Here is a 20,760-nt window from a genome sequence, read left to right as displayed (position 1 = left end):
AGCAGACACATGCGATTGATTATGGGAACATTTCCTAATAATGGTGACTTAACCAGGCAATCCAGGCAATCCATTTCTTGACATCTGCTTCCTAGTAACTGACAACATTAACGCGTCATCCACCCGCATAGGCTGCTTTATAATGTTGACTTGGCAGATCAGAATCTGTAATGGGTTCCCCCCGCACACATTATTTTGTCATCATGCTTTGATGGAGCTGATTTGATGGAGCTGATAACATATAGTAATAACACTGTGCTCAAATCGAGTGGGAACAAAACTTTATACTGTGTAAGGAAAACCGGTTTGGCGGTTTTCAAATGGCCCTCATTTACAATTCGGCCGATTGCAAATGAGGGCCATTTGAAAACAAAGGCGACTTGCTGTGGTTGGCTACAACAGAAGAGGGTGAGTGGCTGCTAATGTTGTTATGCTGTTTTTTTTCCCTGGCGAATCTTGTCCTGCAGTTTGATTAGACTTGGGCAGGCAGGGTTTTTACTGACCGGGCCGTGGCCCTATTGGCCCTCATGACGCTTCGCCTCTGGTCTTGAAACTCCTTTTGGTGTCTCCTATTTTTGACTCAGTCCCCATTCAGATTTGCATCCAAAAATCGAGGAGAAACTCCTTTGCTTTGGAGAACCTGGCAGTATTTCGCTGACCACCGCAGTAAGTGTTTTGTTAGATGGTGAAATCTGTTTGGGTATTTTGTATGAGGCATTACTTTGGTTCAGTAATAATTGTATATTGACAACATTATCATGGGGTCTTTAATTTCACACAAGAAGCAAAAAGTATGCATGAGAAGTTTGGAGTTAAAGGGTTTACATTTTTGCCAAAATCTTATAAAGATTTGGGATTTCCTAAAAATGGAAGCTTTAGACATGCCATGCTCCGATCTTTGAGAAAAAAGATGGCAAAAGAGTTTGGAGCCGAAATTGATAAAGTCAAAATATCTGCTTGTGCCAAAGTGAATGCTAAGTGGGCCAAGCAGCTCGACAGTTTGAAACTGAGGGGAAGCAGGCTCTCGTAGGGGTGTGGGGACAATGATGCACAAAGTTGAGCTGCTGTCTGTTTTTTGTCACCTTCACTACTGTCCTGTCGTATGGTTAGCGGCAACTAAGTCGGACCTGAACAAATTGCAACTTTTGTTCTTCAGAAACATTATTTTAAAACAAACACCAGATTATTTTTGCAAACAGTTATTAAAATCACACAATTATTACACCAGGGATGCCAGCCGTGGCCATTTAACACTTCCTGCTCCAAGAACTAATCTCCTCAAACACACAGTTATTTATAGATCTATATATTTCTGGAACTTGTTACCATCTCACATTCATCTCACACAAAATAAATTATCATTCAAGATCGCTTTAAAAACACACTTGTTGCATCAGACCACATGACCGGAATCTTAATGTTATGTTGTATTTAATGTAATGTAATTGTGTATTTTTCATGTTTTTATATTTGTGTTAGATTATATATGTTTTTATATATTTTATACGGACCCCAGGAAGACTAGCTGTCGCCCTGGCATCAGCTAATGGGGATCCATTCAATAAACAATAAACCTGGTACGAGGAATGACTAATAGAGCCTGGTCAGTTGACCTTAGGGTCCTGCTGGGCATGTATCGTTGTAGCAGGTCAGTGAAGGGTCCTGGACATCACTATATGCTTCAAAGTGAGGCTCTACTCACAGCACTGGTGGACCAAAGTACTCTACCCCAGGAACTCAGTGATAGTTCATGTAGACACGGAAGGCAGGAGGTTTATGCTACGTTCACCCCCCCACATCACAGTTAAAGACCTTTTTGTCTGACGCTGCCTTTGATAGAGTCATTTTTTCTTTCTCTTTCTCTTCTGCACTGTAATTCAGGTGAAGATGAACTCTCTTTCTGCTGAACAGGAGGGACCCAAAGACTTTGGTATGTTACTCTACCTCCTTTTTCACGCCCCCTTTCCTGGCTTGGGTATATATATATAAACGGGAGTTCACACGCTTTTATTGTGGGGTGTCTATAGGACTGTGTGTTACACACACAGTCAAAAATACAAGTTCAAGTACATGTCTCAATATTCATTTCATTCTAAATCTTACATTTAGTTTCATTGTAATTTGACCTGTAGCTTTGCTGTAGATTAGATTGAGATACTTTCTGTTTAGCCTCACAGTCTCACAGTTCATTCAACTAAATATGCACTATAGAATGCAAGGGATTTTAGTATTACTTAAGTCTTAAGCAACCACTTAATAACTATATTTTATTACGTTTTTAGGGTCATTGTTAGTTAGCTACTGTTTGGGGATTTTATTTCTTCATAAAAACTATTTTAAGCAATTTTAAGACCATGAAGTACCTCTCAACAATCTTTCCTTTGTCTTTGTTTCCTATCCAGTGTTGCATCATCAGTCTGGCTTTCCTGTACCAGAGGTCAATGAACAAAGAAGCTTGGCTAAGCAAAAACAACACTGCTGTGATCAGTGTGGAAAACACTTCCCTATCATCTCCAAACTTAAAATACACCAGAGGATTCACACGGGACAGAAACCCTATGGATGTGATCAGTGTGGACAACACTTCTCTGAAATGAGAAACCTTAAAAGACACCAAAGAATTCACACTGGGGAGAAACCCTATGGATGTGATCAGTGTGGACAACATTTCTCTCAAATGACCAGCCTTAAAATGCACCAGAAAATTCACACTGGAGAGAACCCCTATGGATGTGATCAGTGTGGACAACACTTCTCTCAAATGTCCAGCCTTAAAAGCCACCAGAGAATTCACACAGGAGAGAAACCCTATGGGTGTGATCAGTGTGGACAGCACTTCTCTGTAATGGAAAACCTTAAAAGCCACCAGAGAATTCACACAGGAGAGAAACCCTATTGGTGTGATCAGTGTGGACAGCAGTTCTCTCAAATGACAAACCTTAAAAGCCACCAGAGAATTCACACAGGTGAGAAACCCTTTCAATGTGATGTGTGTGGAAAAACGTTTAGCCAGTCAAATCATTTAGAAGCCCACAAGGTTGTTCACACTGGATTTAAACTGTTCCCTTGTGGTCAGTGTGGATATAGTTTTACTACTTCAAGCAGCCAAAAACGTCATGAGCGTACTCATACAAAATAAAATAATACATCTGATTAGTGTGAACCGTATGACAAGATCACCATTAGAGGGATGAGAAACAGTACATCCGCATAACCAAGTGTATCATGATAAAAAACAAAAATTACGCAATTGTTGGCTTATATATCACATTACATGTACAGTATATACATGTATTACATGTATCTATCTACCAATCTATCTATCTATCTATCTATCTATCTATATTATTTTTGTTCTACTTCATCACATCCAACCTTACCATGTATTATTATTATCCTTTTGATATACTGTATTGTCTTTGTGGAACATGTCCCAGAAACATTTTTGCTTCAGATAGAAATAAACAAATGTCAATATTATTTTATTCTCAATCTTATTCTTTGTTTCACTGTAAATTTACCTGTAGATTTGCTGTAGATTAGATTTTTATGTTGTAATTGTTAATGCTTTGTACATTTTATTTGTACATTGCCACCAGGAGACCGATTTTGGCAAAACACATGCTCCTACAGATTTTGTCCAAACATCACGCAAATCAGTACACATGATCTCTATAGTCATGAAACGAAACAGGTTTTTCAGATTTTTCATATTCCATCTTGATCAGAAGATTAACATCTAAAGTTTGCAGGGAGTGGCCCGCTTTGAACAGAACGCAGCGTCCGATTGCAGTGAAACTTTGCACGCACATTCGCACTGCGTTGAGGAATAAATGGCACCCTTTCAACATCGCCCTATTATAGCACGACCAGGAGGCCAAGTTTTGCAAAAAAAAATAAAATGATATTACTCCTACAAATGTTGTCCAAACATCACGGAAATCGGCACATATTATCTCTTTAGTCAAGTGATCAAGACGTATCCGTCCGATCCGTCCGATTTCTCACATTCCAGCCTGATTGGCCAATTCCCAACATTGCTGGCACAAAATAAAAGAAAAATTGCAGATCTAAAAGCTCACAGCGCGGCACACAGTGACGCGCTGTGAGCATATCTGGTATTTTTGAATAGCCAAAGTATAAAATATGGTTAAAGTGGTTCAAAACATTGTGACGCTATAATAACTAATTTGGCTGAGGACCCCCAAGGACCCCTGGGGGTCCCCAGACCCCACTTTGAGAACCAATGTCTTATACTTTGAAATTAATTCTACAACCAATCTGATCTCCATAATAAAACAACCTGCAGTGTCCTCACTCTCACTCGGATCAGCTAACATAGGGAAGCTGTCTGAGCCTTCCCGGGTACAGTTAACATGGCTCAGCTGTTTGTGTTCCTAGGCTGTATGTTCCCAGGGTCCTATGTTCCTCAGGTCTACATGAGTGCTTTCCAAGGGTCCTGCAGAATGTTCCCAGGGTCCTACAGCACTGTTTCCCAAACAGTGGGTTGGGACCATGGGTCGCAGACCAATTTTTATGGGTTGCGGGTAAATATCAATTTTTTTTTCTGTTTAAAAAATAGATACATTATTTGAAAATATGTTTAACAAAAGAATCACAACTTTTCATCAATTAAAAACAATTAATTATATAACTAAATGTTTAAAAAAGTTTAAGAAGTAGTGAAAATAGCAGATCTACAAGTTCAAGCTTGTAGATCTGCTATTTTCACTGTTTGGGTCCCGGGCAAACATATAATTTCTCTTCTGGGTCTTGAGCTAAAATGTTTGGGAACCAGTGTCCTACAGTATGTTCCCCAGGTCCCATGTGGTCCACAGTGCCATAAGGCACTCTTATAGGTTACTCTGAAAATAATTCTACATCAATGCCAGTATGATCTCCATAATAAAACAACCTGCAGTGTCCTCACGCTCACTCGGATCAGCGAACATAGGGAAGCTGTCTGAGAATTCCCTTTAAACATCTGGGACAACGCTCCACACGTGTAATTTATATAGCATGTTATTTAGACAGATGCCAGGTTCATTTGGTGACCTGGCATCCGTTTTACAGCTAGGTTCTTGGTTTAGGTATGATCCTAGATTACTCGGGCACGTGTGTGCGTGTGCGTGTGCGTGTGCGTGTGTGCGTGTGCGTGTGTGTGTGTATGTGGGCGGCAGTGGCTCAAGGGTAGAGTGGCAGGGTAGAGAGAACTGGAAAACCACAAGGTTCCCAGTTCGATCCCGGGCTGGGGCGCTCCCCCAGAGTTAGTGTGGAAGTGTCCTTGAGCAAGACGCTGAACCCCTAATTGCTCCCGATGAGCAGGTTGGTGCCTTGCATGGTTTCCTCCGCCATCGGTGTATGAATGTGTGTGTGAATGGGTTAATGGACAATCAATGTAAAGCGCTTTGGATAAAAGCGCTATATAAATGCACCGTGTGTGTGTGTGTGTGTGTGTGTGTGTGTGTGTGTGTGTGTGTGTGTGTGTGTGTGTGTGTGTGTGTGTGTGTGTGTGTGTGTGTGTGTGTGTGTGTGTGTGTGTGTGTGTGTGTGTGTGTGTGTGATAAATGAATTGTAATTGGACTGATACTGACAGTTGAGATAGAAGACACTTCAACCAACTTCCATGTTACTTGTCCTACAGTATGAGTGTTGGATGCAGAGGAGGATAGATGAATGTTTACAGCATGGCCCTGAAAGGGCGACGTGCATCTCTGAACACCCACCGCATTCAAGTGTGTCATGCAAAGTGTTCAAGTGGAAATGAAATGCTAATTATAGCCACATGGTTATTGGTTAAGAATAAAGCTGCAGACAAACATATACGTACATATACTGCACATATTTTAATTTACTGTACATTCATGTTTATTGATACTAGTGTTGATGGTGTCTTGTTTATTATTGTATATTGGTGTAGTATGTATGTATTAAATGTCTTGATGAATTGAATACACAGGACCACAATGGAAACAAGCTATTGGGGCTTTTTGTGTTATCCTTTTAGCATCATTGTATAATCAAACTGGTTTGGAGGAGAATGTTAAATGTCCTGTAGGGGGCAGCCATGACACATGGAACTCTGCAAGTGGGAGTACCAGTGCTGGAATGGGTTTATCAGTATCACGCATAGGTATCACGTGAAACAAAACGAGCGCTCCCTCATTCCCTATAGTGTTGCCATGTCGGCTTATTATAAGCGACTTTGGGCTTCTTTTTCTGTAATGGGTTTAAAGTGCTCATGTGGCCTAGTTGCTTCTTTTGGGCTAGTTTTCCTAGACCTGGTTTCTTATTTCTCTCACAAAATATGGCAACACTAGATATGACACACATGCCGTAAGAAAAGCGGGAATATTTATGCTTGCTAAAACCGTTTGTTTCACCGTTTAAAAGGAATATTGTCGCCTATATTGCCTGATTTCTTTGCTGATGTGGACTCGTTCCATCTTGGTTGTGTGTAGCCTACAGCCAGCAGCGAGGTAGGAATAGCCATATAGCCTATTATGTTTATGTTATATTTCATTGTGCAATGGCATGTTAGTTTCTACCGTCCGTCTGTGCGTGATATGAACGCGTGTTCATTGTGTAGTAACTATCTAGTAACTATGCAAATACATACATAACCATGTAACTACACTGTAGTTACATGGTTATGTATGTATTTGCATAGTTAGACGGTGTATTTGATGACGTGACGGTGATATTGACTGAAGTGCATTATAACTGAATAAATCCACCAAACAGACAAAAGGACGGTGCCGTGTATTTCCTGGAGGGAATGGAAAACATCACAACAAAGAGAGAACCAATTGCTCACAGTTCATCTAAACATCTTCTGAGGAGCAGAGAGTTGTAGCATCAACACTTGATACCATGTTGAACCCAGTGATCAAGTTGTACAGAATAGGTAAGTTATAGTTTCATACTGGGTATTGTCAGTGGTGGAAGAAGTAAACTCACATGTTTTACTTATAATAAAAGTATCAATACCACAATGTAGAAATACTCTGTTACAAAGTAAAAGTCTGGTATTCAGAATTTACTTTAGAAAAAGTACACAATTATTGGCATCAAAATATACTTAAAGTGCCAAAAGTAAAATGACTCATTATGCAGAATGTCCCATTTCAAGTTTTCAAAATGTATAATAATCTTTTGAAAATAGCAGATCTGTGAGCTTATAGATCGAATATTTCCAAATAGCCGATCATGTATATGTGTATATGTATATATATATATATATATATATATATATATATATATATATATATATATATATATATATATATATATATATATATATATATGTGTGTGTGTGTGTGTGTGTGTGTGTGTGTGTGTGTGTGTGTGTGTGTGTGTGTGTGACCTTAAGTGGTTGATATATGTTTAGTAATTAAAATCTAAAATCTAAAAAGTAGTTTTCAAAAAATTTTAGTGGAGTAAAAGTACAATATTAGATCCATTACATTCTCAGAGATGTAATGGAGTAGAAGTAAAAGTATTGAAAATTGGAAATACTCCAGTAAAGTGAAAAATTCCTCAAATTGTACTTAAGTACAGTACTTGAGTAAATGTAAATAAATACTTAGTTACTTTACAAGTAACTAAGTACTTGTAAAGTACTTAGTTACTGTTTATACCGTTCTGTTTAACAGTATAATCTTGTCTTTAATATCACAATCCAAATCCTATCCAAACATTAACTACTTCTATGGAGTGCAGAGCACTGTTTTGGTGAGCAGGCATATGGAGAACGGTGATGCATGCAGGCAGTGATGTTGAACACTACGCCTCCCACGTTCCATCTTTGTGGTCAAAGATTAAATCACATGATAACCAGACAAACGCCAAACATACATACGGGTTACAAAAAGAGGAAACTGTCATGACTGTTGGAGTTGGCATTGATCTGTAGCTCAATCCTGACATACAGTATGCATGCAGATAATTAAGTGAAGTACAGAAAAGATAAATTATACTCACTAGGGTTATGTCACAGCAGTGAAGGATAAAAGCTCACAGCAGTCACAATGTGACCCATTATGAGCTTGTAGATCGTCTATTTGTCGAGCGACACGTCGTACAACTAAATCATCTGTTTTTTATGTGTACACAAGTCATGGTTTCAGCTATATTGCCGCAGCCGACAATATAACTGATTAGCTGCAGCACATATAACATTTAATGTAACATGCCCATTGCCCAGGTATCTACAACTCAAGGTTCTATCAAAGTTCAACATTGTTTGAAGCTTGGGAATGTGTTTTGGGTCACTGCCCTGTCTTTTAAAAAGACTTGTTTACTGTACACCCTCTGTCACTCTTGTTCTACATTCAACCTTCATCTACAACCCATTTCAAATTAAAGTCCTTATTCTGTTCCTTCATTTCAGACCAGTCTCTTCAGTCAAGCCTGCAGGTGAAGATGAGGCCTCCAGTACGAGCCAGGACCGTGTCCATTAAAATGGAACCAAAAGATCACATGGACTTCAGTAAGATTGCCCTCTCTCTCTCTCTTTCTTTCCTTTATTCCTTCCTGTTGCAGGGCTATCAACTTTCCACTATAGGATTATCATGGCAAAAGTATCACAATAATATTGATATCATGATAATAGGGACAGGAGTTTGGGATTTTTTTAAATTTATTTAAAAAGAAATGTGTACACTTGGAGCGGTTAATGCAGCGTGACGATACAAATTCACATCACAGTGCATATCACAAGCCTTGATCACAGTAACTGTATCATATACACGTATGTAGCACAACTGATGTCACAGCCTGATCTCACAGAATTTAGTATACATTGCACGGATCCAGTGCACGTCATTCCGTGCATAGTCGCCTAGAAACCCCCGAAAATCCGTGCATATGTACGGCGAGTCCCATGGTGTGCGTAACCAGTTGCAGCCCGGAAAAACCCGGAAGCAGAGCAGTCCCCACAACAAAATGTACGATTCTTTGCCTATCGGTGCATAACTCAAACGGCGCTGAGTAGGCTCAAGGGAACGTCGCAACATTCGGGACGGCACCTCGCTCGCTTTAGCTCGCTCGGTGGTCCCTTACGTGGCTCCAGTTCCCTTGAGACTACGAGCCTCCGAAATGGTTTAGTCACTAATGGGGGAGATGCGAGGCGACTATGCACGGATTTTGGGGTTTTCCAGTTGTCTATGCACGGAATGACCACTCGGTGCAATGTATTCTAAGTCGTGTGAGATCGGGTTGGATGTCGGTACGTGAATTCAGTGAACAAAGCCAACCGTCTCATTACAGACAGATCCTACAAGGTTAAAAGCATCCAGTCTTTATGGAAATGTTTCCCACTGCCGACTGTAGGCCTTTTGTTTAATTAAAAAGTCATGCCATTCAAAACAAAAGTGAAACTTATCTGGGGTTCTAAGTCGAATACAAAGCCTTGTTTCGCCCTCAACCAATTAAATCCTATATACTTTGTGTACATCAGATAGACGATCTACAAACTCACAATGCGTCACAACACATGGTGAGCTTGTAGATGTGTTGTTGACCTCATTTTCGCCATATGTTTATTCATCCATTTCTGCCCAATGTTTGCCTATAATGAGTTGACATGCCCAGAATAGGGATGCTAGGATTAATGTGGTTAACGTGCCACTTGTTCTGATGTTAAAGAAGAGCTGAAATTAAAAATATATTTTTCACACTTTTTAGAGCACTAGATTTTCAGGCCGCTCCGTTGCCTTCAAATCTAGTGTTACAACAGTGTTGTAACACTGCTGTTGTGCCCCATTATGTGTCAAATGTATTATCATTATTATTTTAATTGTGCCAGACCCCTGCACAGGGTGTGTGACAAGTTTGGTGCGGATCGGAGCGATGGTGCACCTAGACTGCTGTGTTGTTTTTGTTGACCTGGCATCCTATAGTTTGTATAGTTTCAATGTAATTTTCTTTGATATTATACTGTTTAGACTGATGAAAGGTTCTTCATGGTTTACCTATGATCCTAGATTACTACAGTATCTTTATGCATTTGATGTATTACGTCATGTTTACCTTGCTTACCGTATATCGCTCTGGATTAAGAGCGTCTGCTAAATGGCTATATTGTAATTGTAAATTGTGTGGCTCCTGGGGCCCCTTGGCAGCAGTGAGCTGCGTTGTACAACGTGGCCTCTGGCAGCAATAAGCTGGGTTGTACAGCATGTGGCCCCTGGGGGCCCCTGACAGAGTAAGCTGGGTTGTACAATCCCTGGTGTGATTATTCTCATGCCAGACCCCTGAACAGTGTTTGTGCCAAGTTTGGTGACTATTGGAGCAATGCTGTGCCTTGACAATGTGTGGCCCTTGGGGGCCCCTGACACAGTGAGCTGGGTTATTCAATTTGGCCCCATGGTGTGGCTATTCTCATGGCAGACCCCGGAACAGTGTTTGTGCCTCTCAAATCAGACGTCTGTGACGTTGACCGTCAGTTCAATTTGTAGGATAGCAGCCAACATCCTCATCAGCTGATGGTTGAATATGTTACACCCCTTTTTTCAAAACAAAACAATATTGACCATATCATTATAACATGGATGGACACTAATTAGACTTTTATCATGCCCAGATATCAACAACCTAAGGTTCTACCAAAGTTCAACATTGCTTGAATCTAGGGGATGTATTACTATTTTGTGTTACTGCCCTGTCACTCTCTTTTACCTTTGTTTTACAATCAACCTTCATCTGCAACCCATGTCACATCAAAGTCCTTATTCTGTTCCTTCATTTCAGACCAGTCTCTACAGTCCAGCCTGCAGGTGAAGATGAGTCCTGCAGCTCCAGCCAGGAACATTTCTATTAAGCAGGAACCTGAAGATCACGTGGACCTCAGTACGTTGCATGCCGTTTCGTTCATTCGTTCTCAATGTTCTTTCTTTCTTCCTTCCCGTCTCCTTCCTTCCTGTTGTAGGGCTCTTGCCCTATCAACTTTTCATGATTATGGCTAAAATATCACATTAATGATCATATAGGCTAGGGAAGGGCATTTAGGCTTTTGTTTTCGGTAATTGTGTTACGCACTTGGAGAGTTAGTTAAAGTTGGTTAACCATAGCACGACATCATATTTATACAAATTAACATTACAGTTCATATCACAAGCATATACTGTATGTAGCGCAGGTAATTGAATGTACAATGTAATACTGATAATAAGAGCAGCAAAAGCAATCAATCTGCCACAAAATAACTTTAACTGGTGCAGTGGAAAACTGCCCTCCCTCATCCTGCCTATTTGTTGTGGCAACCAGGCTAGAGCCCTCCTGTGGCTGCACTGTTCTGGGGTCTGCCATGTCAATAGTCACACCAGGGACCACGTCAGGCTGCACTGCCACTAAGATCATAAATATCACCGAATTGGGGCATGAAGAAATAAAAACTAAAAACATATAACATGTATTGTAGTGTGCATTATTTGGGCCACATACTGTATGAAAGACATAGTTTTTATTTGTATTTTTCAGCCAAGGTGGTATGAAATTCTCACTAGTAGGGGTATGTGTTTGGCTCCATCTGGGACACATGTGACACATTCCATGATGTTTTCGTTTTCCTCACTCCAATGTGGTCCAGGTGAAGCCATGGACAGAAAACTGCACCAACAGATACGCCAAATGTTTGAAGAGGAAAGCGATGAGGAGGATTTCCTGGGATTCCTTGCCTCAGGTATGAACGAGGATAGTTTTAGCGAACTTGGAAGCGCGCCGTTGCTCCGATCCGCACCAAACTTGGCACAAACACTGTTCTGGGGTCTGCCATGTCAATAGTCACACCAGGGGCCACGTCAGGCTGCACTGCCACTAAGATCATAAATATCACCGAATTGGGGCATGAAGAAATAAAAAATTAAAACATATAACATGTATTGTAGTGTGCATTATTTGGGCCACATACTGTATTAAAGACATAGTTTTTATTTGTATTTTTCAGCCAAGGTGGTATGAAATTCTCACTAGTAGGGGTATGTGTTTGGCTCCATCTGGGACACATGTGACACATTCCATGATTTTGTTTTCCTCACTCCAATGTGGTCCAGGTGAAGCCATGGACAGAAAACTGCACCAACAGATACGCCAAATGTTTGAAGAGGAAAGCGATGAGGAGGATTTCCTGGGATTCCTTGCCTCAGGTATGAACGAGGATAGTATTATTAAAAAGAAATAGAACATATTGAAATATAGGGTGAAAAAAGAGCCTTCCTAATTTTAAGGGTTGATATTTATCCTATATTAGAATTGCTATTATAAATTGGGTGGACGGTAGACGGTGGACGTCACAAACGTAACATGCAAACCTGGAAGCGTTAGCGCGCCGTTGCTCCGATCCGCACCAAACTTGGCACAAACACTGTTCTGGGGTCTGCCATGTCAATAGTCACACCAGGGGCCACGTCAGGGGTCCCCGGCTGCCTCAGGCACACCATTGCTCCAATCCTCACCAGACCTGGCACAAGTTCCGTCTCCATCATCCGTCACCATGTTCTTACATTTTCGAGCTGCTGGTAAATCAGACTCCAAAATGTTGAGTATAGCGGGATAAATAAATGAGAGGCCAACGGGCAATTCCCCACACATGATGATAGTTTCATTTGCCAGGGGTCTCAGCTGTAGCTGTTGGATGAGCTCCCATTGTGAGGTTCTCACTGGGAGGGGTTTTATGGCGGTGGATTTGGTGACAGGGATGCACTGCTTGTGAAGTCACTCCATTGATTGATTGATTGAATACTTTATTTAGAAAGACATGGTAAAAGTACATGGAAGTACAATTCACAATACAAGGTCCTCTAAACTGGATCGCTCATAAAAGCACTTGGCTTATTTAAAATGAGATCCCCGTGCACTCAAATCATGATGACATTTAAGAAGACATACAAATATACACTACTATGCAGAACATCATACAATCAGCTTACAGGTTACTGGTATGAAAAACAAGAAATATGTACAATAGACAGTTTTAGGAGGAGGGGAGGGGGGGGGGGTAGGTTAAGACTTTACTCCTTTGGGTAGGGCATTCCACATTTTTGTTGTATAGCATGAGAAAGAGTTCATTCCCTTGTTTGTGCCAAATCTGGGTTGAACGTGACCAGTGGAGCTGCCTCTGGTGTTATGATCGTGGACTTCATTTACGTTTTGGAAGTATTTTGACAAATACAGTACAGGGGAATCCCAATGTTGTGTCGAATCTTGTAGACCAGGCCCAAAGCAAATTGCCGTACTCTGTCCTCAACCCTGAGCCATCCAACCCTTGCAAAGTGAGCAGGGGTTAGATGGGTTGTATGATTGAGGCCAAGAAGTAGCCTTACCAGTTTGTTTTGGGATGTCTGGAGCCTTGTTAAGCCTTGTAACACCACTATTGAAGATTTTGTCCTTGTCCGTTGTTAGCATGAGATCTATGATAGTTTAAGTTGAAGCATGGTCCACCTTAGCCAAGCACTCCTCAAGTACATCATAGAAATCATTCTGGTCAGGAGGTCTGTATATGGTACCGACTAGCACATATTTAGCATTTTTGAAAACGATCTCAACCCATACAGTTTCAATAGCTTCATGGTTCAGATCATCACGAACGATAAAATCATTGTCGTTATGTACATACATGCATACACCCCCCCCCCCCCCCCCCCCAACGTTTGTCCCTATCATTTCTGATGATTTTGTAGTTCTCTATCTCAATCGCAGAGTCCTCTACAGAATGATCAAGTTCTGTTTCAGAGAAAGTTAATGTCAACCTTACCATCATGAAACATGTGCTTGATTTGGGCCAGTTTGGGTACTAGGGAGATTTAAGTGGACAATATGCATGCCTGCACCGAAGGTTTGATTAATTTCGTCGGGGGAGAAATGTTTTTTCACTGCGTCTTCAGGCTGTGGGGCCGTCGCGGGAATGGTGGGGGGATGGGTGGAGGTGTCCGCCGGAGATGGGGGCACGGGGGGTTGGGGGGGTGCTGGGTCTCGGGGGCTCCAGCACGGCCTCTGCTCGGTCACTGGCCGTGGAAGGAACCGCAGGTTGAATCCTGTGCATCAGGGCCTCTGCTCCGGTAGAAGCAGCTAGATGACTCCATGGTTCAGCGTGCATCACGGCCTCTGCTCCGGTGAGAACAGCTGGGTGACTCCATCGTTCCGCGTCCTCGTCTAGGCTGCATCTCCCGGTCGATCGCCGTGGCATGTCGGTGCAAGCGTCCTCGTCGACGGCTGCGGTGGAATCAACGTGCGTGTTTCGGTTGATCATCAGGGTTGATTCGCCTAGTTGAGTTGGCGGGGAGCCATTGATGTTGTCGGCGTAGCTAGCTTCGGTAGCAACTCTAGCTCGGCTAGCTCCGGTGATCCGGAAGTTCTTTGTTACAGCCTGGCTTTGTTGTTCCCCGTTGCTAATGGCAACGTTAGCCACGGCCGCTAGCCTGTTAGCCTCAGCCTTGTGGTTACTGGGCCAGGGTTACTGCATGGCAACGTCCCCAGAAAGTAGTAGTATTAAGTAGAAAGCCGTCCTGCGATTAAATCTACCATTCAGGGGTTTGTTCCTTCCCTTCGGATTAGCCGTGAGAATCGAGTGCGACGCTATGCCATAGCCTGGGTGCTTCTGCTCCAATCCAGTAGCTAGGTAGAAGTCACTTTGTGATTCCTCCTTTTCTTTCTCGTACGATTCCTTTTCCCTCTGGTGTACAATCCATGTGGAGTTGAGGTACGAATCCATAATCCACAAGATGAGAATAAGGAAAATTATGCGTGGACACAGCTGGGTGCTCCTCAACAAAATAGCTTTTTTTGTTATTTTTCTGGAGAGCTCGCGAGAATGCGACTGTCCATGTCGGCTGCCGGAAGCAAAGCATTGTAGCATTCCAGCATTGTAAATGTTGAATTCCAACATGTGGGACAGGACATTGTGCTGGGCTTATCACTTAATGACTAACAAGGAAACAATTGTTCACCTGAACATCCTCTCAGGCTAAGGGAGCTGAACTCCTGCAGCCACTTGTATCGCGCAATGCATATAGAAGGAAATGTGTCTCATAGTTCAATGATGTAAACATATTTATTTGATTGATGAAATACAAAGTTTACAGAGTGGACACCCCTCTCCCATCTGATGACCATGTCAGTGGTCTGATGAAATAGTTAAATGTACTATAAGTGGCTTTTTTGTTTGTTTGTTTGTTTGTTACTATGCTTTAGGTAATTTAATGGTTTAGAACCATTGATCTCGCGAGACCAGCAGCTGTGAAGGGTTACAGGCACCCACATTATTATTATTATAAAAAATATATATTCAAACCTTTGTTTTTACACCGTTTTTTATATTCAAATATATATTCAAATAAGGAATATTGGTTGATAGCCCTATTATATTTATGTCATGTTTCGAGGCAATTGGACAACTGGTCTGCTGTGGGAAGGCGGACATACAAACACTAAATCCAAGGCTCTATGATAAGTTTTAGGATACAAACAGGAAAGACAATAAAAGTGATTCAAAACAGATGTTTATTATGTTAAAATAAGTATCTTTGGAAGTGTTATATTTTACCAATAGAAAATCATAATGAAATAAAGTTCCTGTTATAATTATCAAAGTGTAACAGTCTGCACAGATTTCAGTGAAAGATCCTCTCAGTAAATTGTTCATTTCCAGTGCCGGTTATGATAATCTAATGCAGATGTTTTGGACACCGATAGTAGTAGTTTGTTATTGGCTGACTGAAAAGGTTACAAAATGTAAAACAATGAATACATAGTAGAATTAATACTGTAAGAGATTGAGACCAGAGCTTGATTTGTTGTTAATGACAATATAAATACATGCTATTATACATTATGTATGAATAATCTGTTGTTTTCTATCTCAGATACCTGTTCTGGCCTGTCCCCAGTGAAACCAAAGAATCCCTGTTGTAACCATTGCGGGAAAAGCTTCAGCACAAACTCTGTCCTAAAAAAGCACCTGCGAATACACACTGGAGAAAAACCTTACTGCTGTGGCAAGTGTGGGAAAAGCTTCACCACAAAGTCTTATCTTGAGATACACCTGAGAATTCACACTGGAAAAAAGCCTTACTGCTGTGACCAATGTGGCAAACGCTTCACCCAAGTGCCGCATCTTAAGACACACCAGAAAATACATTCTGAAGAGAAGCCTTACTGCTGTGAACAATGTGGGAAGAGTTTTCGTCATAAACAAAGTTTAAAGGGTCATCAGCGCATACATACTGGAGAGAAGCCTTTCTACTGTGACCAATGTGGTAAGAGGTTTTCTCACTCAGGAGGATTAAAGGGTCATCAGTGGATCCATTCTGTAATTAAGCGAGAAAAGCCCTACTGCTGTGGCCAGTGTGGGAAAAACTTCTCCTCAAAGTGCGATCTTGAGAAACACCATAGAATTCACACTGGAGAAAAGCCTCACTGCTGTGACCAATGTGGCAAACGCTTCACCCAAGTAAAGCTTCTTAAGAGACACCAGAAAATACATTCTGAAGAGAAGCCTTACTGCTGTGAACAATGTGGGAAGAGTTTTCGTCATCAATCAGGTTTAAAGTATCATCAGCGCATACATACTGGAGAGAAGCCTTTCTACTGTGAGCAATGTGGGAAGAGTTATCGTTCTTCAAGTCATTTAAAGATACATCAGCGCAGCCATAGTGGAGAGAAGCTTTACTCCTGTGGTGAGTGTGGAAAGAGTTTGGCATGCCCTGCTTCATTAAAGCTTCATCTGCGCCTCCATACGGGAGAGAAACCTTTTAACTGTAACCAATGTGGTAAGAGTTTTCGTCAACGATCAAATTTAAGGACTCATCAGCGCATCCATACTGGAGAGAAGCCTTACTGCTGTGGCCAGTGTGGAATCAGGTTTGCTCACACCACGTCATTAAATAATCATCTGCTCCTCCATGCTGGAGAGAAGCCTTACTGCTGTGATCAGTGTGGGAAGAGTTTTCGTTCTTCAAGTAAATTGCATTTTCATAAGCGCATCCATACTGGAGAGAGGCCTTATTGCTGTGGCCAGTGTGGAAAACGCTCCATCCAAAGTAGTAAACTTAAGGAGCACCAGAAAACACACACTGGAGTGAAGCCTTACTGCTGTGAACAATGTTGGAAGTGTTTTCGTGATGCAAGTCATTTAAAGAGTCATCAGCGCACGCATACTGGAGAAAAGCCTTACTACTGTGAGCAGTGTGAGAAAAGCTTTAGTCACATGAGTAGTCTTAAGACACATCAGAAATTAAAGCATACTGTAGAGAAAGAGGCCTTACTGGTGTGAACAGTGTGGTAAAAGCTTCAAAACAACATTTTTATTTTATATATATATTTTTGGGGCTTTTATGCCTTTATTTGGACAGGACAGTAGGCTGACAGGAAATGGGGAGAGAGTTGGGGGGGAGACATACAGCAAAGGTTCTCGGGAACGGGAGTCGAACCCACGACACGCTATCATGCTGGATTACCACTTATTGCTGTGCACAATGTGTCAAACAGTTGTCAATATTTCAGGAACATTAATGATTCATCAGCACATCTATAATGGAGAGAGAAGCCTTACTGCTGTGGCCAGTGTGGGATGAGCTTCACCCAAACGTCATCTTTTAAAAACTAAAGTTAACACTGGCATTAACACTAACATGTAGTAAAAGTTTTTGCCAATCAAGAAGTTTAAAGATTCATCAGCACATCCCTATTAGAAAGCTGCGACCCGATAGCCAAGCGGTTAGGACATATAGCATATTGGTGCAAAATGCCCTGATCAGCAAATCTGATTTCCACCAGGACCATTTGCTGTATGTCCACTATCAAGTAAAGGCTAAAATGCCCCCAAAAAAGGCAAATATTTTCATTACCCATTTTTGTCTCAATTTACTTATGTAATTAATCCACCCACACATTTCTGTTTCCACTGTTGTACCGTACTGCCTCACCTGACAGTGATCTGTCCCCACTACGAGAATGTAGCGCCTCCGTCCTATTTGTTAAGTTCCACACCCCCTCGCTGACAGGTGCCTCCCCAGCCCGTATTTAGTAGCGGAACTACCCCGGGACAAGCAGGGACGCGGTGCGGACGGCCCAGCACCTCGTGGGAGAAGCGGTGTGTAGTCAAAGGTCAGTGAATCAACAAGGACAGTCACCACTCAGACAAAATTGTTTCACGGTGCTACTGCGATCATGGCCAGGGGAGCTCTACCGTTGTATCAAAGTCATACCACCAGATTTCTGGGCAGTTTCCACCTGGCTACCATCAGACTGTTGAACAAACACTGAGCACAGGACAGCCTGGCGACAGGCTTACTTTTCTGTGTGTGTAAGACTGTAGGACTGCTCTGCTGCTGCTGTACTCGAACTGACACCTATCTTACGTTGGCATGTATGATATCTGCTGCTAAATGATTTCTCACCTGCACGTTGAGATTATATGCACAAAGGTCTATGTTCTACATCTGTTGCTATTCTATTGCTGCTATTTTAGCTGCTTCATTCCATTATCATTATTCTTCTAACCGTGTATGTATGTATGTATGTATGTATGTATGTATGTATGTATGTATGTATGTATGTATGTATGTATGTATATATGTATGTATGTATGTATGTATGTATGTATGTATGTATGTATGTATTTACTGTATATGCATGTATGCATGTATGTTACTCATACTAGGAATATTTGTAATATACCTGTTTTGTATGTATTCATTTTACTCTGCTCATATGAGGGCACATTTTCATTGTTCTTTCTATCTCTATTCTTCTTCCCTTCCTGAAAACTACAAAATATGGGAGCTTGTATGAAAATGTATTTCACTCACTTTCTTTTACACCTATGATGTGACAAAGTTGAAGTTGAATAAAATGATCGGATAACATGTCCTGTTTTGCAACATGATAAAGCACAGACCAGCAGTTTTATCAGAATATAATTCACCTGCATTTGTGTTATTACTGTAGATGCATGTCCAAAGGCAAGTTTAGGATCAACTTCATATCATATCTACAAAACTGCACCAGGGGCAGTGGCAGAGCTACGACGTACAGAAACGATATAGCTCTACCATCCAAATCTTAAACATTGTTCTGTTAATGCTGCTGTAAATAAAGTTCGGAGCATCTAAAGTGAGTTGAGAGCCCCCTTGTTTCACATTACAATTACAAATAACTGCATTACTGTATATAGAACATACATTAATGGATACTGCTTCAACCATGTCCACTTTTAAGAGGTGTTCATGAAACCTGTCAGTTGTGATGAAGCAACAGTGAGTCAGTGGTGGGCATTACGTACATTTATTCAAGTACGCACAATTTTGAAGTCCTTTTACTCAACATGAGTATACCCATTTGGTTACCCAGATTTGGCTGGGGCCAGGACACTTTGGTAGAGGTTTGGGTTGTGTAGTTACCTTGCCCTGATGTAACTCCAAAGGTGGGTGAGAAATAGAAAATAGTTGCTCATATTGATTAGACATTGATAATTCAAAATATGCTCCTCATTGGCTTGCATTGTATGTTGAAACAGCTCTCAAAGTCAATGTTTTAGTATTGATAGTTTTCTTCCTAATAAAAAGCTAAATCAACAGGAAATTAAATAAAAGTAGGCCTATCAGGTTTTTTGATGTTCTATATTGTCTTTGTTTGAGTTCATTTACAGGCTAAAAGAGTGACTTTGAGACCCTTTTATTTATATTGTTTTTATACTTTTCTAAAAAACTAAATCAATTAATACATTTTTTAAAAGAGAAAATTAAGAGTGTGAAAACCGAAAAGGATAAAGATTGTAAAGGATTAAAAACACAAAACTAACCTCGTGGTACCACAGAAGTAAATGCAACAGTTGTAAAACAATGGACATAGGCTACTTTGCAGGTTTCCATTTTTTCCCCTGTCACTCCGTCGTCAACCACCACCATCATTCATTATAGTAATAGATCTTAAATTATTTGTATTTAACCTATACAATGACAAACCAAGATGTACACAGAAGACAGGGTCAGCCAGTGAGGAGACATGACATTGCATTCAGAACCAGTGGTAGTAGCCTACAAGATGAAGAGTTTAAACAGTCAGTCAGGACATGCTGAGTGGTTCTGCTGGGGAAAAGGCAAAAGGAGGTGTGCCTGAGGTGCTGAACACCACAGGACAGTAATATATTGATAATTTGTAGTGTTAACAAGTATTTAATTTCATTTCTCAAAGTGTATGCCACGATTAAAAGACTATTCCAAGCATTATTCTGTGTTTGCTGTAATGTGTTTTGAAGTAGAGGCCTATGAGGTCTGGTTGTTACAATTTCAATGAAAATGGCAAGAAGAGAAAGGTTTATTTCTATACTAAAGGCACAAACAGTTGTGGTACAGCGGGGTACTGAGAAATCTTATTTTCCTATAACCCGACACATTGAATCACATTATTGGTAACTTTTTGTTACTTTTTTGAGTATGTTAATACAATTTAACTTTTGCAATTGGTGTGCAAGCAGGCAGGCTCTGTTAGCTCAATGGTAAAAATGTCAGCACTTGCTCAGGAAACCGGGTTCAAATCCGGGGTAGAAGAGGAAAGTTACATAATGCTGCTTTATGTTAATAATAAAACATCAGCTGAGTCCGTTTTTTCATCTGGTCAAAAGATCAATAAATACAAATAAATCACTACATTACTGTATGTACAACATCATCAACATCATGACAGTGACTGAAGATGATGATGGTTACACTTAGCCCATACTATTCAAGCACCTTTCACAATATAGTTCAGAGGCGAGCTACA

At 40.9% G+C, this 20,760-nt stretch overlaps 2 long non-coding RNA genes across 2 annotated transcripts; both read left to right on the top strand.

Moving 5' to 3' along the window:
* The first annotated feature begins 456 nt into the window (after positions 1–456).
* LOC308098327 lies at positions 457–3,413 on the top strand. Its single transcript, XR_013934289.1, has 3 exons — positions 457–666; positions 1,882–1,930; positions 2,403–3,413. It is a non-coding gene; the product is annotated as an uncharacterized lncRNA (long non-coding RNA).
* A 3,369-nt stretch (positions 3,414–6,782) lies between these two features.
* LOC308098112 lies at positions 6,783–11,685 on the top strand. Its single transcript, XR_013934263.1, has 3 exons — positions 6,783–6,907; positions 8,393–8,491; positions 11,591–11,685. It is a non-coding gene; the product is annotated as an uncharacterized lncRNA (long non-coding RNA).
* Positions 11,686–20,760: the final 9,075 nt, after the last annotated feature.

The sequence above is a fragment of the Gymnoscopelus braueri genome (genome assembly GCF_963280865.1).
Source record: "Gymnoscopelus braueri genome assembly, chromosome: 13".
Lineage (NCBI taxonomy): Eukaryota > Metazoa > Chordata > Actinopteri > Myctophiformes > Myctophidae > Gymnoscopelus > Gymnoscopelus braueri.
The sequence above is the reverse complement of the archived record's forward strand: the minus strand, read 5'-3'. Positions and strand labels throughout refer to the sequence as shown.